The following is a 16789-nucleotide window of genomic DNA, read 5'->3' as shown; positions in this document are numbered from 1 at the left end:
TGAGATATTTAAAATGGTTTAAAGACAATGAGACTAGGCCAGAATGCCTCTAATAACACTTAAGAAGAGCAACGGAACTGCACTTGTGACTGTGTTGTCAGAGTCCTTCATCTATAATGACAGTCATAGAATCTTTCTCAGTGGTCTCAACTCAAGCATTTTTCTTCTACTCTAGCCTAAAATCTAAGAGAAAGAGTAAGAGAGAAAAGTAAGAAAACAAACCAAAACAGAAGAGAGACTATTATGGTCTGTACTAAGTCAGCTCCTGAGAATTGAAAGTTGAACAACGATTTATGCCTTCGAGAAATTTATAGTTCAGAGATAGAGTCAAGAAATCATCTACTACAATATACCGTGAAAAGAGAGCTAGGATGATGCACAGGATGTAAAGGGAGAAGGGTATGAAGAGCAGTATGGGGATGATAATGTATATTTCATGACATGGGGAGTAGTAGTCAAGGAAGTCTTTTCAAAGGAGGATAAACTTGAGATAAGTTTTACCAAATGAGTGCTAGCGAGCGTCTTAGTTTCTTAGTGCTGCTATAACAGAAATACCACTAGTGGGTGACTTTAACAAACAGAAATTTTATTTCCTCATAGTTAGTAGGCTAAAAGTCCAAATTCAGGGCGTCAGCTCTAGGGGAAGGTCCTTGTCTCTTTTCAGCTTCTGTTCCTCAGTTTCTTGGCGATCTTCATGTGGCGTGGCACATATCTTCTCCCATCTCTGCTTTCTTCTCTGTGCCTCATCTGCTCTTTTAATATCTCAAAAGTGAATGCCTTAAGACATCCTACGCTGATATGACCTCATTAACATAATGAGGAAAACTCTATTCTCAAATGGGATTACATCCATGGGTATGTTAAAAAAAAAAAAACCCAAACCCGTTGCCGTCGAGTCAATTCCAACTCATAGCGACCCTACAGGACAGAGTAGAACTGCCCCACACAGTTTCCAAGGATTGCCTGGTGGATTTGAACTGCCGACCTTTTGGTTAGCAGCTGCAGTTCTTAACCACTACGCCATCAGGGTTTCCTCCACAGGTATAGGGGTTAGGATTTACAACACATATTTTGGGGGACACAATTCCATCCATAACAGTGAGTTAAATCAAGAAGAGGGGAAGAGGTATTCAAGGACATGTGAACAGCATTTGTGAGAGCACTGGGATGTGAAGCAACAAGGTTCCTCCAGAAAGATTCTGTGGCAGGTTGTATTTTTTAAAAAATTATCTGTAACGTTTCCAAATCCACACGCTTTCCAGAACCTTATTACTCCATCAAGAGGTAGACTCTATGTTCCTGTCTTAGTCATCTAGTGTTGCTATAACAGAAATACCACAAATCCTTTTAACAAAGGGGAATTTATTTCTTCACAGTAAAGTAGGCTAAAAGTCAAAATTTGGGGTGTCAGCTCCAGGGGAAGGCTTTCTCTCTCTGTTGGCCTTTTCATCAATCTTCCCCGGACTAGGTGCTTCTCTACGCAAGAAGCCTGGTTCCAAAGGACATGCTCTGCTCCTGGCACTGCTTTCTTGGTGGTATGAGGTCCCCGACTCCCTGCTCGCTTCCCTTTCCTTTTATCTCTTGTAAGATAAAATGTGGTACAGGCCACATCCCAGGGAAACTCCCTTTACACTGGATCAGTGATGTGACCTTAGCAAGGGTGTTATGTCCCACCCTAATTCTTTTTAACCATGGGCAGAGAGTATGACTTATAACACATAGGAAAATCACAAAATGAAGGACAACCACACATGGCCTAACCAAGTTGACAAATATTTTGGGGGGACACAATTCAATCCATTACAGTCCCCTTGCCTTAAACCTGGGCAGGCTTTGAGGATGGCCTCATTAATAAAGTATGGTGGAAGTGATGTTAGGTGACTTCTGAGGCTATGTTATAAAAGGTGATACAACTTTTTCCATTTCTTTCTTGGAACATAGGCCTTTGGAGTCCTGAGCTACCATGTAAGAAGTCCAGCCTCCTCTCTGAAGCTGTTATCCTGAAACAACACATAGAAATAGAGGGAGTTGCCCAAGGAGCCCCAGCTGTTCAAGATTTCCCAGCCCAAACATGTGAGTAAGGAATCCTTCAAGACAATATCCAACCTGAGCCACTGTCTGACTGAAACTCATGAAAGATCCTGCATAAGAGTCACCTAGTGGAATCAGTCCGTATCCAGAACTGTGAGATATAATAGTATTAAATAATTGCTATTGTTTTAAACCATTGTTTTGGGGTGGTTTGTTATATAGCAATAAATAACAAATAACCTTCCTTGGCTACCCCACCTTGTGTCTAGATCAAGGCTGCTTTCTAATGTTTTATTTACTTGACTGAATCCTTTACTAGTCTGTAATTTCCAGGATGGCAGACCCTGGCCTGTCATGATCACTGTTGGATCTCTTGGACCTAGCACAGTGCCTAGCACACAGTATGTGTTCAATATATAGCCATTCAGTGAATGAATAAACAAATGAAGTAGTTTTATATGTTTAGAAAGTGAAAAAAGCAGGGGCAGTGGGAGATGAGATTAGGGAGGCAAGGTAGGAGAAAAATCATGAGCATCATTGTGGACTCAGCTGAAACATTTGACTTTATTTTGAAAGCTAAAGGAACCCACAGTAGAAGGATTTAGAAAGTGATCAGATTCATGCTTTAGGAAGATCACAATAGTAGTGGTATGGGGAATGTAATGAGACCAAAATAAGGAATACACTTGGAAAAGGTCTGTTCTAAGACAGTGGCAACAAGAATTGCAAGAAAAAGATGGATACTGGAATATTGAGGATAGAGATTTTGCACAATAGACTTAATGGCAATCTTCTGCCACATGGGCTTCCATTTATAGTAAAAAAAAAAAAAAAAGTTAATTACCTCTCTTACGTATGCCCCTTTAGGGTAATTTTTGAAAGTTTATTTGATTTTACATTGTCTTCATAATTACTGATTATTTCTGACAGACAGAAATCAGTCCCAGTTGTACCATATCCCAGAGATAAGTAACTGTGCCTTATGTATTAATTTCTTGTGATCTCAAGCAGTTAAGAGACTTGAGCTAACTCATCACGTTAATCTTTTGGGAAATGAACTTCGTAGCTACTCATACGTCCTCTAAACTTAGACATCCTCTGTCTTTGGAAAATATGTTTTCCAACTAAGTAAATTATCATTATTATCTGCAACCCTAGATCTTCAATATTAAAAGAGTACCTATTTTCTACTAGCCCATTAACCATGAAATACTAGTTACTGCACATTATTTCCAGTTGCTTTGAATAAAGGGTCAATTCCATGAAATGAGTGTGCAGGGAGCGGCGTGAAGGGTGGGGAAGAAGGTGAGATGGCAGTAATCTTTGGAAAACAGGAATGGTTCCTGAACAGAGGAAGACCAAAATAATCCCTAAGGGGAAAAGGAAGTAGAAGTAACATTCAGTACCAATAGTAAGATCAACGGACCTAAGAACCAGAGTAGGCCCAAGAATCAATTCATGGAACTAGAGGGATGTGGCAGATACTGCTGGTTGCTTATCCAGTATCTATTCTCCCCTTTTCTACTAGACTAGAACCCAAACTGTGTTTGGACAATGTGTCCAGCTAAAAGAACTAGGTTTCTCAGCTTCCTTTGCAGCTAAGAGTGGCCATGTGGATAGTTAAAGCCATTAAGATATAAGTGAAAGTTGTTGGGTGGGATTTCTAGGAAATTTCTTTAAAAGCAATAGACTCAACTAGTCACACAATTTGTTTTGAACTTCATCTCTTTTCTGGAACACACTTGTGATGTTGATGGTGGAATGTCTAACTTGCAACCGTGATCATGGTCTACAAGCTAAGGATTGAGGAGCAGAATGCTAGACGAAGCCCAAGTCCCTGATGGCATCACAAAGCCACTGAACTGGCCCTGGACTGATGACCTCTGGGCTTACTGTCTCATGAAAATTAAGAAAACCCTCTAAATTGTTTGAACCACTACTTAGTTGGGTTTCTACTGCACACACATGTAGAAAATCTGTAATTATTATAAGCAAGGGAAGGAGGTCATACCTGTAAACATCAGTGGTCCTGACCTCCTTCCCTTGCCCATGGAAACTGGGCAGGAGTGGGGATGAGGAGAGAGGAGCAAACTGATTAATAAGTAACCTTGCATCTGATTCTTGCTTCTGCTCACATCTGCTGATGCTGACCTTTTCGCCTTTAAAGAGTCTGAATCTAAAAGTTTGGAATATCCTGACCTATCAATGTAGACAATGAAGGAGTCCTTGCCCTCCCTCTTATGCTATTCATATTATGATATAAACTGTTAAGGATTTTTGCTTTTATGTTCATAAACAGTATTGGTCTATAGTTTCCTTTTCTTGTAACATCTTTGGCAAATGTTAGTATCATGGTGATTCCGGTGTTGAGTTGGGAACTGTCCTCTTCCCCCTCGTTTTCTGAAACAGTTTCTATAGTTTTGCAATTACTACCTCCGGTGTTTGATAGACCTCATTAGGAAAGACATCTGGACCTAGAGTTTTCCTTGCAGGAAGGTTTTAAACTACGACTATGACTTCTTCAATAGATAAAGGACTATTCAGGTTATCTGTTCTTTCTTGAATGAGAGCTAGTATTTTGTGTATTTCGAGGAATTTTGTCCCAGTTCATCTAAGTTGTGAAACTTATTGGAATAAAGCTGTTCATACATATTCCCTATTACCCTTTAATGTCTAAAGAAGCTGTAGTGATTAAAAAAAAAAAGATTTTTTTTTGTAGTGATATCTCCCTTTTATTTCCTGATATTGGTAATTTGTGTCTTCTCTCCTTTTTTATTAATCATTTGGGTTAGAGGTTTATCAAATATATTGATCTTTTCAAAGAACTTGGTTTTATTGATTTTTTTGTTAAAATTGTTTTTCTGTTTGCCATGAGTTTTTGCTCCTATCTTTGTGGGTTTTTTTGTTTGTTTGTTTGTTTGTTTTTCCTTCTTCTAACTTTGAGTTTGGACTTGACGGCAATGGGTTTTTTGGGTTTTTTAACTTTAGATTTAGTTTTCAATTCTTTTTCTAGTTTCTTAAGATAGAAACTTAAGTCATTGAGTTGAGATATTTCTTCTTTTCTAATATAAACATTTGATGATATGTATTTTCCTTTATGCACTGCTTTAGCAGCATCTCTTCCATTTTGATATGTTTCATATAATTTCCAGTCAATTCAAATTAAAATATTAAAAAATATATTATTTCCTTATCTACATCTATGCAATTTCTGGCACTGTTCACTCCTTCGTGTAGATGCAAATTTCCTTCTGGTATCGCTTCTTTTCATATTTCTTTTAGCACATGTTTCCTGACATATATTCTCTTTTAGCTTTTTTTTTGTCTTAAAAAACTTTAGTTCACATTTAAATTCACGTTTTTGAATATTTTTTATTCTGTAGATTAACATTCTAGGTTAACAGATTTTTTTTTCTTTTTTTTTTAGTTCTTTAAAGATGTCACTCTGTCTTCTTATGTGCACAGCTTTGGTTCACAGATCTACTGTCATTGAATATCAATGCCTTGCTAAACATGTTCCTTTTTTCTCTGACTGACTTCAGGAGTTTTTTATTTCTGATTTTAAGCTGTTTAACTATGATGTGCTTAGTTGTGTTTTTCTTTGTATTTATTTTGCTTGGGATTCTTTGAGCCTCTTGGATTTATAGTCAAGTCCAATTAAATCCAAATGAATTTCCAAAATTAAATTTATTAAATTTTGGAAAATCACCAGCCATTACAGCTTCAAATATTGCTTCTGGTATATTATCCCTTTCCTCTTTTTGGAACTTTAATTACATGTATGTTAGACTGCTTGGTTGTTTCCTACAAATGGATTCACTGTTCTTTTTTCCTGTTCTTATTTTTTTTCCTCTTTGTGCTTCGGTTTGGATATTTTCTTTTTGTTTTTATTTCTTTCCTTTTTAATTTTGGAATAATTTAAGATTTACGGAAAAGTTGCGAATATAGTACAGAGAGTTCCAATATACCGTATACTTCCCCCAGCTTCTCTTAATATTAACATCTACACAACCATGGTGCATTTTTCAAAACTAAGAAATTAATATTGATACAACACTATTGACTAAACTATAGACTTTATTTCGGTTTCACCAGTTTTTCCACTAATGTCTTTTCCTGTTTCAGAATCTAATCCAGGATAGCATATTGCATTTAGTCATCATGTCTCCTTAGTCTCCCCAGGTCTTTCCCCAGTCTTTCCTTGTTTTTTCATGACTGTGATAGTTAAGTTTTGTGTCAACTTGGCTGGGCTATGATTCTTGGTGGTTTTGCAGTTACGATGTAGTCTGGCAGTTATGTAATTGATGTAATTTGGCAGTTATGTAATGATGTAATCAACTCCATGATGAGATTTGCTATGAGCAGCCAATCAGTTGAAAAGGAGTTTCCTTGGGGGTGTGGCCTGCCTCCAGTATATAAATGGATGTCCCAGCAAGGCTCTCACTCTGAATTCTGCATCTGGTTCATCATCTGCTCTCCAGTTCTTGGGACTTGAGCTAGCACTTTACCTGCCAATTTTGGGATTTGTCAGCCTCTGCAGTCTGTGAGCCAGCGGCCTGCCATCTGACCTGCTGATCTTGGGTCTGTCAGCCCCTGCGGCTACATGAGTCAGGAGAAGCCTTCAGGCTAACACCTGACCCACAGATTTGGGACTTTCCAGACTCTACAACTGTGTGAGCCATTTCCTTAAGATAAATCTCTCTCTCTATGTATATGTATGTGTGTGTGTGTGTATACACATCACTGGTTTTGTTTCTCTAGAGAACCCATCCTAAGACAATAACCTTAATATTTTTGAAGAATACTGGTCAGGTGTTTTGTAGAATGTCTCTCAATTTAGGTTTATCTGTGGTTTTCTCATGATTAGACTGAAACTATGGGTTTGGGGGAAGGATATCACGAGGCAAGGTGCTCTTCTCATTACATTATATCAGGAGGACATGATATCAACATGACATCACTAGTGATGTTAACCTTGATCACCTGGCTAAGGTGGTGTTTTCCAGCTTTCTCTACCGAAAAGGTAGTATTTCTTTTCCTTGGTATATACTTTGGTAACAAGTTACTAAGTCTAGCCTGCACTCAAGGGGAGAAGAATTAGCTCCCTTCCTGAAAGGAGAGGAAATGGCTACTTAAATTATTTGGAATTATTTTGTAAAGATTCATCCCTTCTCCATTTAACTATCATTCAACATTTTTTTTATATCAGTACGGATTCATAGATATTTATTTTATTCTTTGGCTTATAATCAAATGCTATTAGCATTTATCTTGTTGCTCATTTAGTTTCAGCTTTGGCTACTGGGAGATTTTACAGGTTGGCTTCTGTTTTCTTTGGATATGAAGCTATCATTTTTATTTTATTTTATTTTACATGTGTACTCCCTTCTAGCTGGCACTAGAAGATACTTCGGGTAGATCTAGGATTTTCCTGTCCCCAGCCCTAGAACCAAACAATTCCCCAAAGATTTCTGGTTCCTTTTATTGGAGAATGGTATTTAGGAACCAAGACCTGGGTACTAGATATGAACACCTTCTTCTTCCTTCCTTCCTTTCCTCCCTTTCTTTCTTTCTTCTTTTTGGCTAGCCACAACTCAGGAGATTTTATTGTTCTGGTGGAGTCATAGAGCAAAAATGTAGACAACTGATAGAGTACTTAGGTTTACATGTAGACTACGGTGTTCAATTTTTTTTTAATATTGTGGTAAAATATAATAAAAATTCACCATTTTTAAGTATATAATTCAGTGACATTAATTGCATTCATTGTGCAACTATCACCACTATCTATTTCCAAGAATTTTTCATCACTCCAAACAGTGGACACTTTCTTTTGATCTATCTTCAAATTTACTTCTCTCAACTCTGGTGATGACCCTGTGGTCATCTCTGATAAGTGTTTTTCATTGACATTTTCATTTGATTTTCTTTTATAGTTTCCCACTCTCTGCTGAAATTTATCATCTGTTCAGACATCTTTTCCACTATATCCTTTAGCTTATTATTCATAGTTTAAAATACTAACATATTTTAAAGTCTTTTCCTCATAGTTTCAACATCTTAGACATCTCTGGATATGGTTCTGTTGGCACATCGTGTGTAAAAGAATCCTGGAGACTCTGGTAAATAGTATTTATACCTGAAAATGGCGAGGCCTCTTCTTCGGTCAGGCTGTTAGTGTGAAGGTTTGAGTGACTCTACTTAGTAGATGAGTTGAATTTTGGTTGTGTCATTGCTGTAGTTACCTTCTGTGTACTAAAAAAAAAAAAAATCTGTGTACTAGCAGCCTCAAATTCCTCCAGTAGACTACTGCTCCTACTTTGTGCTTAGTGTGACACCCCGTGTACTGTGGGGCTTCCCTACATGTTCCTCCCCACTCATAGCTTTCAGCTGGCATTGCATGCTTGTGACAGAGAAAGCTACTTCTCTGTATATTCTTATCTTTCTCCCAGTGGTAGGCTGCTGTTGCCTGTCGTTAGTTGCCGCTGAGTTGATTCTGACTCATAATGACCCCAGGTGTGGGGAGTAGAACTGCTCCATAGGGTTTTTAAGGCTGTGACCTTTCAGAAGCAGATTGCAAGGCCTATCTTCTGCAGTGAACCTGGGTGGGTTCATACGGCCAGCCTTCCGGCTTGCACTCAAGCACTTAATCATATTCGCTAACCAGCAATTCCTGTTGCCTGATGTTTTGTGCAATAGCTGTCCGTATATTGTGGGGGGAGGTTCTCTTTCCTGCTTCTTCAGCCTCAGTCTTAGGCAGGCCCTATATAACTAACCCCCATGCATCTGTCAGTTCGTTGTACTGTGGAGACTTGCATGTTGCTGTGATATTGGAAGCTATGCCACCAGTATTTCAAATATCAGCAGGGTCACCCATGGTGGAGAGGTTTCAGTGCAGCTTTCAGACTAAGACAGGCTAGGAAGAAGTACCTGGTGGTCTACTTCTGAAAAAATCGGCCCGTGAAAATCTTATAAATAGCATCAAAACATTGATATAGTGCCGGAATATGAGCCCCTAAGGTTGGAAAAAAAAAATTTTTTTTTTTTTAAAAAAAAGGTTGGCAGGTACTCAAAATATGACTGGGGAAGAGCTACCTCCCCAAAGCAGAGCTAACCTGAATAACGTGGATGAATTCAAGCTTTTCAGTGGAGCCTGGACCTCTTCCTTCAGTGCTATCAGTTCTTGATCACATGCTACCTCCTGAAATGGTTGAATGGCAACCGATTATTTTTGGTACAGCGACTCTGTGTATTCCTTCCATGTTCTTTTGATGCTTTTTACCTTGTTCAATTTTTTGCCCACAGAATCCTTCAATATTGCAACTCAAGGCTTGAAATTTTCTTGAGTTCTTTCAGCTTGAGAAATGCTGAGCGTGTTCTTCCCTTTTGCTTTTCTAACTCCAGGTCTTTGCACATTTCATTACAATACTTTACTTTGTCTTCTCGAGCCATCCTTTGAAATCTTCTGTTCAGCTCTTTTACTTCATCATTTCTTCCATTTGCTTTAGCTACTCTATGTTCATGAGCAATGTTCAGAGTCTCTTCTGACATCCATTTTGGTCTACAAACAGATGTAGCACTAGAGGTGCTCACTTGTATATGCCAAGAAATTTGGAAGACAGCTACCTGGTCAACCGAATGGAAGAGATCCGTATTTGTGCCCATTCCAGAGAAAGGTGATCCAACAGAATGCAAAAATTATCAAACAACATCATTAATATCACATGCGAAATTTTGTTGAAGATCACTCAAAAGCGTCTGCAGCAGTATATCAATAGGGAACTGCTAGAAATTCAGGCTGGATTCAGAAGAGGACGTGGAACCAGGGATATCATTGCTGATACCAGACAGATCCTGGCTGAAAGCAGAGAATACCAGAAGGATGTCTACCTGTGTTTTATTGACTATGCAAAGGCATCCGGCCTGTGTGGGTCATAACAAATTATGGATAACACTGCAAAGACTGGGAATTCCAGAAATTGTGCTCATAAGGAACCTGTACATAGACTAAGAGGCAGTTGTTAGGACAGAACAAGAGGATACTGTGTGGCTTAAAGTCAGGAAAGGTGTGTGTCAGGGTTGTATCATTGCACCATATTTATTCAATCTGTATACTGAGCAAACAATCTGAGAAGCTGGACTATATGAAGAAGCACAAGGCATCAGGATTGGAGGAAGACTCATCAACAACCTGTGATATGCAGATGACGCAACCTTGTTTGCTGAAAGCCAAGAGGATTAGAAGCACTTACTGAGGAAGATCAAAGACTACAGCCTTCAGTATAGATGGCACCTCAACATAAAGAAAACAAAAACTCTCACAACTAGGCCAATAAGCAACATCATGATAAAAGGTTAAAAGACTTAAATGAAAGACATGCGGTCAAGGCGGTGGTGGGGGGCGCTTCATGTTGGATACAAAGCAATAACATGACAAATTTTCAAGGGTGGTCCATTAAAAGTTACCTTGCTCAGAGCGTGAATCTCCAGAGGAGATTGGGAACAAAGAGTTTCCATCAAGGAACAAATGAGTTTCCATGAAAAATTCACATTCTTCATCTTGACCACAAAGAAATTTATTTCCTTAACAATAATAGCAGTTGGATTCCAGCAACAAAGGTACAGTATAGGGTAAAGGTTACATTGAACTCTTAGAGTTAGCTCAGTCATTTTACAAATAGGTCAGATGCTTCTGTTCTGATTTTAGCCGTTATCAGCTTCCATAAAAATTAAAACTAAAACCAAACCCACTGCCTTCAAGTCGATCCCAACTCATAACGACCATAAAGATTATAGTGAAGTACCAATAAATGCACACACACAAAAAGAAGAAAGGGTCAAAATCAAAGAATTATCCCTACAACTTAAACAAATAGAAAGAGAGCAACAAAAGAAATCCCCGGGAACCAGAAGAAAGCAAATAATAAAAATTAGAGCAGAATTAAATGAAAGAGAGAACAGAAAAACAACCAAAAGAATTAACAAGACCAAAACCTGGTTCTTTGAAAAAATTAACCAAATTGATAAACCATTGGCCAAACTGACAAAAGAAAAACAGGAGAGGAAGGAAATAACCTGAATAAGAAATGAAATGGGCGATATCACAACAGACCCAACTGATATTAAAAGAATCATATCAGATTACGAAGAAAAATTGCATGCTAATAAATTTGAAAACCTAGAAGAAATGGATGAATTTCTAGAAACACACTACCAACCTAAACTAACACAAACACAGGTAAAACAACTAAATAAACCCATAACAAAAGAAGAGACTGAAAAGGGAATTAAAAAACTCCCAACAACAACAACAACAAAAGCCCTGGCCTGGACGGCTTCACTACAGAGTTCTACCAAACTTTCAGAAAGGAGTTAACACCACTACTGCTAAAGGTATTTCAGAGCGTAGAAAAGGATGGAATACTCCCAAACTCATTCTATGAAGCCAGCATATCCCTGATACCAAAAGCAGCTAAAAAAAGACACCACAAAAAAAGGAAATTAGAGACCTATTTCCCTCATGAACTTAGATGTAAAAATCCTCAACAAAATTCTAGCCAATAGAATTCAAAAACATATCAAAAAAATAATTCACCATCACCAGGTGGGATTCATGCCAGGTATGCCGGGATGATTCAACATTAGAAAAACAATTAATGTAATCCATCATATAAATAAAACAAAAGATAAGAACCACATGATCTTATCAATTGATGCAGAAAAGGCATTTGACAAAGTTTAACACACATTCATGATAAAAACTCTCAGCAAAATAGGAATAGAAGGAAAATTCCTCAACATAATAAACGGCATCTATACAAAGCCAACAGCCAACATCATCCTAAATGGAGAGAGTCTGAAAGCATTCCCCTTGAGATAGGAACCAGAAAAGGATGCCCTTTATCACCACTCTTATTCAACATTGTGCTGGAGGTCCTAGCCAGAGAAATTAGGCTAGGTAAAGAAATAAAGGGCATCCAGATTGCTTAGGAAGAAGTAAAAGTATCTCTATTTGCAAATGACATGATCTTATACACAGAAAACCCTAAAGAATCCTTAAGAAAACTACTGAAACTAATAGAAGAGTTCAGCAAAGTATCAGGATACAAGATGAACATACAAAAATCAGTTGGATTCCTCTACACCAACAAAAAGAACATCGAAGAGAAAATCACCAAATCAATACCCTTTACAGTAGCTCCCAAGAAGATAAAATACTTAGGAAAAAATCTTACCAGAGATGTAAAATACCTATACAAAGAAAACTACAAGACACTACTGCAAGAAACCAAAAGAGACCTGGGTAAGTGGAAACACATACCTTGCTCATAGATGGGAAGACTCAACATAGTGAAAATGTCTACTCTACCCAAAGTGATCTATAGGTACTGGAATCCCCATCCAAATTGCAATGACATTTTTTAATGAGATGGAGAAACAAATCACCAACTTCTCATAGAACGGAAAGAGGCCACAGATAAGTAAAGCATTACTGAAAAAGAAGAACAAAGTGAGAGGCCTCACACTACCTGATTTTAGAACCTATTATACCACCACAGTAGACAAAACAGCCTGGTACTGGTACAACAACAGATACATAGACCAATGGAATGGAATTGAGAATCCAGACATAAACCCATCCACATATGAGCAGTTGATATTTGACAAAGGCCCAAAGTCAGTTAAATAGGAAAAAGACAGTTTCTTTAACAAATGGTGCTGGCATAACTGGATATCCATCTGCAAAAAAAATGAAACAAGACCCATACCTCACACCATGCCCAAAAACTAACTCAAAATGGATCAAAGACCTAAATATAAAATCTAAAAGAATAAAAATCAAGGAAGAAAAAATAGGGACAATGCTAGGAGCCTTAATACATGGCATAAACAGCATACAAAACATTACTTACAATGCACAAACACCAGAAGAGAAACTAGATAACTGGGAGCTCCTAAAAACCAAATACTTATGCTCATCCAAAGGTTTCACCAAAAGAGTGAAAAAATTATCTACAAAATAGGAAAAACTTTTTGGCTATGAAAAATCTGATCAGCATCTGATCTCTAAAATCTACATGATACTGCAAAAACTCAACTACAAAAAGACAAATAACCCAATTAAAAATGGGTAAAGGATATGAACAGGCACTTCACTAAAGAAGACATTCATGTAGCTAACAGATACACGAGGAAATACTCATGATCATTAGCCATTAGAGAAATGCAAATCAAAACTACAATGAGATTCCATCTCACTCCAACAAGGCTGGAATTAGTCCAAAAAACACAAAATAATAAATGTTGGATAGGTTGTGGAGAGACTGGATACTTATACACTGCTGGTGAGAATGTAAAATGGTACAACCAATCCGGAAATTGATTTGGCGCTTCCTTAAAAAGCTAGAAATAGAACTACCATACGATCTGCAATCCCCCTCCTTGGAATATGTTCCAGAGAAATAAGACCCTTTACATGAACAGATATATGCACACCCATGTTCACTGCATCACTGTTTACAATAGCAAAAAGATGGAAGCAACAAGGGTGCCCATCAATGGATGAATGGATAAATAAATTATGGTATATTCACTCAATAGAATACTACACATCGATAAAGAACAATGATGAATCCGTGAAGCATTTCATAACATGAAGGAATCTGGAAGACATTGTGCTGATTGAAATTAGTCAGTTGCAAAAGGACAAATATTCTATGAGACCACTATTATAAGAACTCAAGAAATAGTCTAAACAGAGAGGAAAATATTCTTTGATGTTTATGAGAGGGGGAAGGGAAGGAGTGAGAGGAGTATTCACTGATTAGATAAAGTAGACAAGAACTATTTTAGGTGAAGGGTAAGACAACACACAATACAGGAGAGGTCAGCACAACTGGACTAAACCGAAAGCAAAGAAGTTTCCTGAATAAACTGAATGCTTTGAAGACCAACGTAGCAGGGCCGTGGGTTTGAGGACCATGGTTTCAGGGAACATCTAGGTCAATTGGCATAATAAAATCTATTAAGAAAATATTCTGCATCCCATTTTGGAGAGTGGTGTCTGTAGTCTTATACACTAGCAAGCAGGATCAAAGATGCATCAATTGGGCTCAACCCACCTGGAGCAAAGGAGAATGAAGAACACCAAAGACACAAGGTAATTATGAGCCCAAGAGACAAAAAGGGCCACATAAATCAGAGACTCCATCATCCTGAGACCAGAAGAACTAGATGGTGCCCAGCTATAACCGATGACTGCTCTGACAGGGAACACAACAGAGAACCACTGAGGGAGCAGGAGAGCAGTGGGATGCAGACCTCAAATTCTCGTGCAAAGCCCAGACTTAATGCTCTGACTGAGCCTAGAAGGACCCCGGAGGTTATGGTCCCCAGACCTTCTGTTAGCCCAAGACAGGAACCAATCCCAAAGCCAACTCTTCAGACAGGGATTGGACTGGACTATAGGATGAAAAATGATACTGATGAGGAGTGAGCTTTTTGAATCCAGCAGACACATGAGACTATGTGGGCAGCTCCTGTCTGGAGGGGATATGAGAAGACAGAGGAGGACAGAAGCTGGCTGAATGGACATGGAAATAGAGGGTAGAGAGAGAGTGTGCTGTCTCATTACGGGGAGAGCAACTAGGAGTATATAGCAAGGTGTATATCAATTTTTGTACCAGGGTCTGACTTGATTTGTAAACTTTCACTTAAAGCACAATCAAAAAAAAAAAAGGAGATTACAGCCACGAAAACTCTATGGAGCAGTTTTACTGTGTCACATGGGGTCACAATGAGTCGGAATCTACTCGACAGCGCCTAACAACATCATCTCTCCTCAGAGGGGCTTATCACCCTTTGGAATTAAATTCATCTTGTTACCTTACAACCCCAGCTCTCTGGTGTGCTTAAAAAATGAAGATTTGCAAGTTATAGAGGTTTTTTTCTCATGGTGAGGAAGGAAGCAATGCTCTCTTATGGCCTTCTACATTTTAAGAAGCAGCAAAACTCTTAATGTTACTTCATTATCAAGAGACTAAACACATCTCCCCATCCAAGAGCTCTAGATGGGGATTGCATACTAAGGACAAAGAGACACAAGTTGTTAACTGGAAAGGATGGCTCTGCATAGGTGTGTGACACCTTCTGTCTGAAAAAAATTCTGAAAAGCAAATGGCTGCCCCAGGAACTAATCAAGAATACATCCCATCACAACAGGGTATCTGTCTTCCATGGGGGGCTTGAGGATTTTTAGATGTTAATGTGCTTCAAATTGAGATAAGGGCTGTAATTTGTAGGCAATCTCTCAGGGATGGTTTTATATACTCCCGTTTAAACATATGGAATATATTACTTTATCGTTTTATTTAACAAATATATTTTAAGCACCTACTACATGCTAGAATCTCTTCTTGGCTCTGAGAATTGAGCAGTGAATAAAACACAAAATGCATTTCTTAAGCTACAACTATAACAACCAGTAGAAAACTGAGAAACACAGACATGCTGATAATTTGTTTTCAGGTGGATGAAAAACACAGTTATTTTACCAGATTTGACCAGATTGAGTTATTCTTTTTTGTTTATTCAGGTAAATTAATTGTGAGTTTTCCAAATCACTGAAAGGATATTTACAATCATCAACAACAAAAAAGGAGCTATTATTTTCCTGCCTTTTTATCTACTCAATGGAAAGAATTTTCCTAAGTAGAATCCAGCAATTCCCTCTGTGTTGGGGCTGATGCCAATTCAATATGCTGATAAGTTACTTTGAAATATGTTTACTTAGTTGGACATATCTCAATAACATTAAAATGTTTCATTTGGAAATATGGCCTCTGTATTTTTCCACATTCATTCTAAATTGTCTAAAAGTAATGAGACCACAGAGGTAATTACAAATCTAAAATGTAAAAGAAATAGTTTACATTCAGCACAGTGTTTAGTAAGTGTAAAGGATGCCTCAAGTCTAATTGACTGGATAAAAATCAAGTACTTTAAGCAAAAATCTTTTTCTATATGTAAGGCTTTGAAATTCTAGTGTTATGTACAAGAGAAGGGTGGTGACCCAAGTATCATCAATAGAACCTGTTCAGACAGATCTTACCATGGTAAGAGATATAACCACCTTGTCTCAGAGGGAGAAGGAAGGACAAGGCTGCCTTTTGTTGTGAATTTGAAGTTTGCTTTAAGATAGTCTTTCAATGTGAGGGCTTGATTAGGATTAAGTAAGGATCATGATATATTAGTTTAGGATTAGGGACACAGCAAAGTGAGGGCCTGAACTGTCTGTTAATGTTTTCTATTGAGTTGATGTGCCTTTTGGGAAGTTTCTGTAATAAACAATATAATTAATCATCTATACAAGAATCTCCTAGAATAGCAAAGTCATGTTAATGTAGACAACTGAATAGTAACGTCATGTTACTAGAGATCATTGGTTCTCAACTAGGGCTGATTTTTGCCCCCCAGGGGACATTTGGCAATGTCTGGAGACATTTTTGGCAGCCACAACTGGGGCAGATGGGTGTGCTACTGGCCTCTAATGGGTAGAAGCCAGGCAGGGAGGCTGTTAAACCCCCCAACAACAGCCCCCACAACAAAGAATTCTTCCACCCAAAATGTCAATGGTGCTGAAGTTAAAAACTCTTGGTATAGACCAGAGATCTGTAAAGGTCCACATAGTAAATATTTTCAGACCTTGGCCATATGCTCTCTGTTGTAACTACTCAGCTCTGCTGTTGTAGCACAAAAA

The sequence above is a fragment of the Elephas maximus genome, chromosome X, assembly GCF_024166365.1.
Source record: "Elephas maximus indicus isolate mEleMax1 chromosome X, mEleMax1 primary haplotype, whole genome shotgun sequence".
In the NCBI taxonomy this organism is placed as follows: domain Eukaryota; kingdom Metazoa; phylum Chordata; class Mammalia; order Proboscidea; family Elephantidae; genus Elephas; species Elephas maximus.
This window is presented reverse-complemented; position numbering follows the sequence as displayed.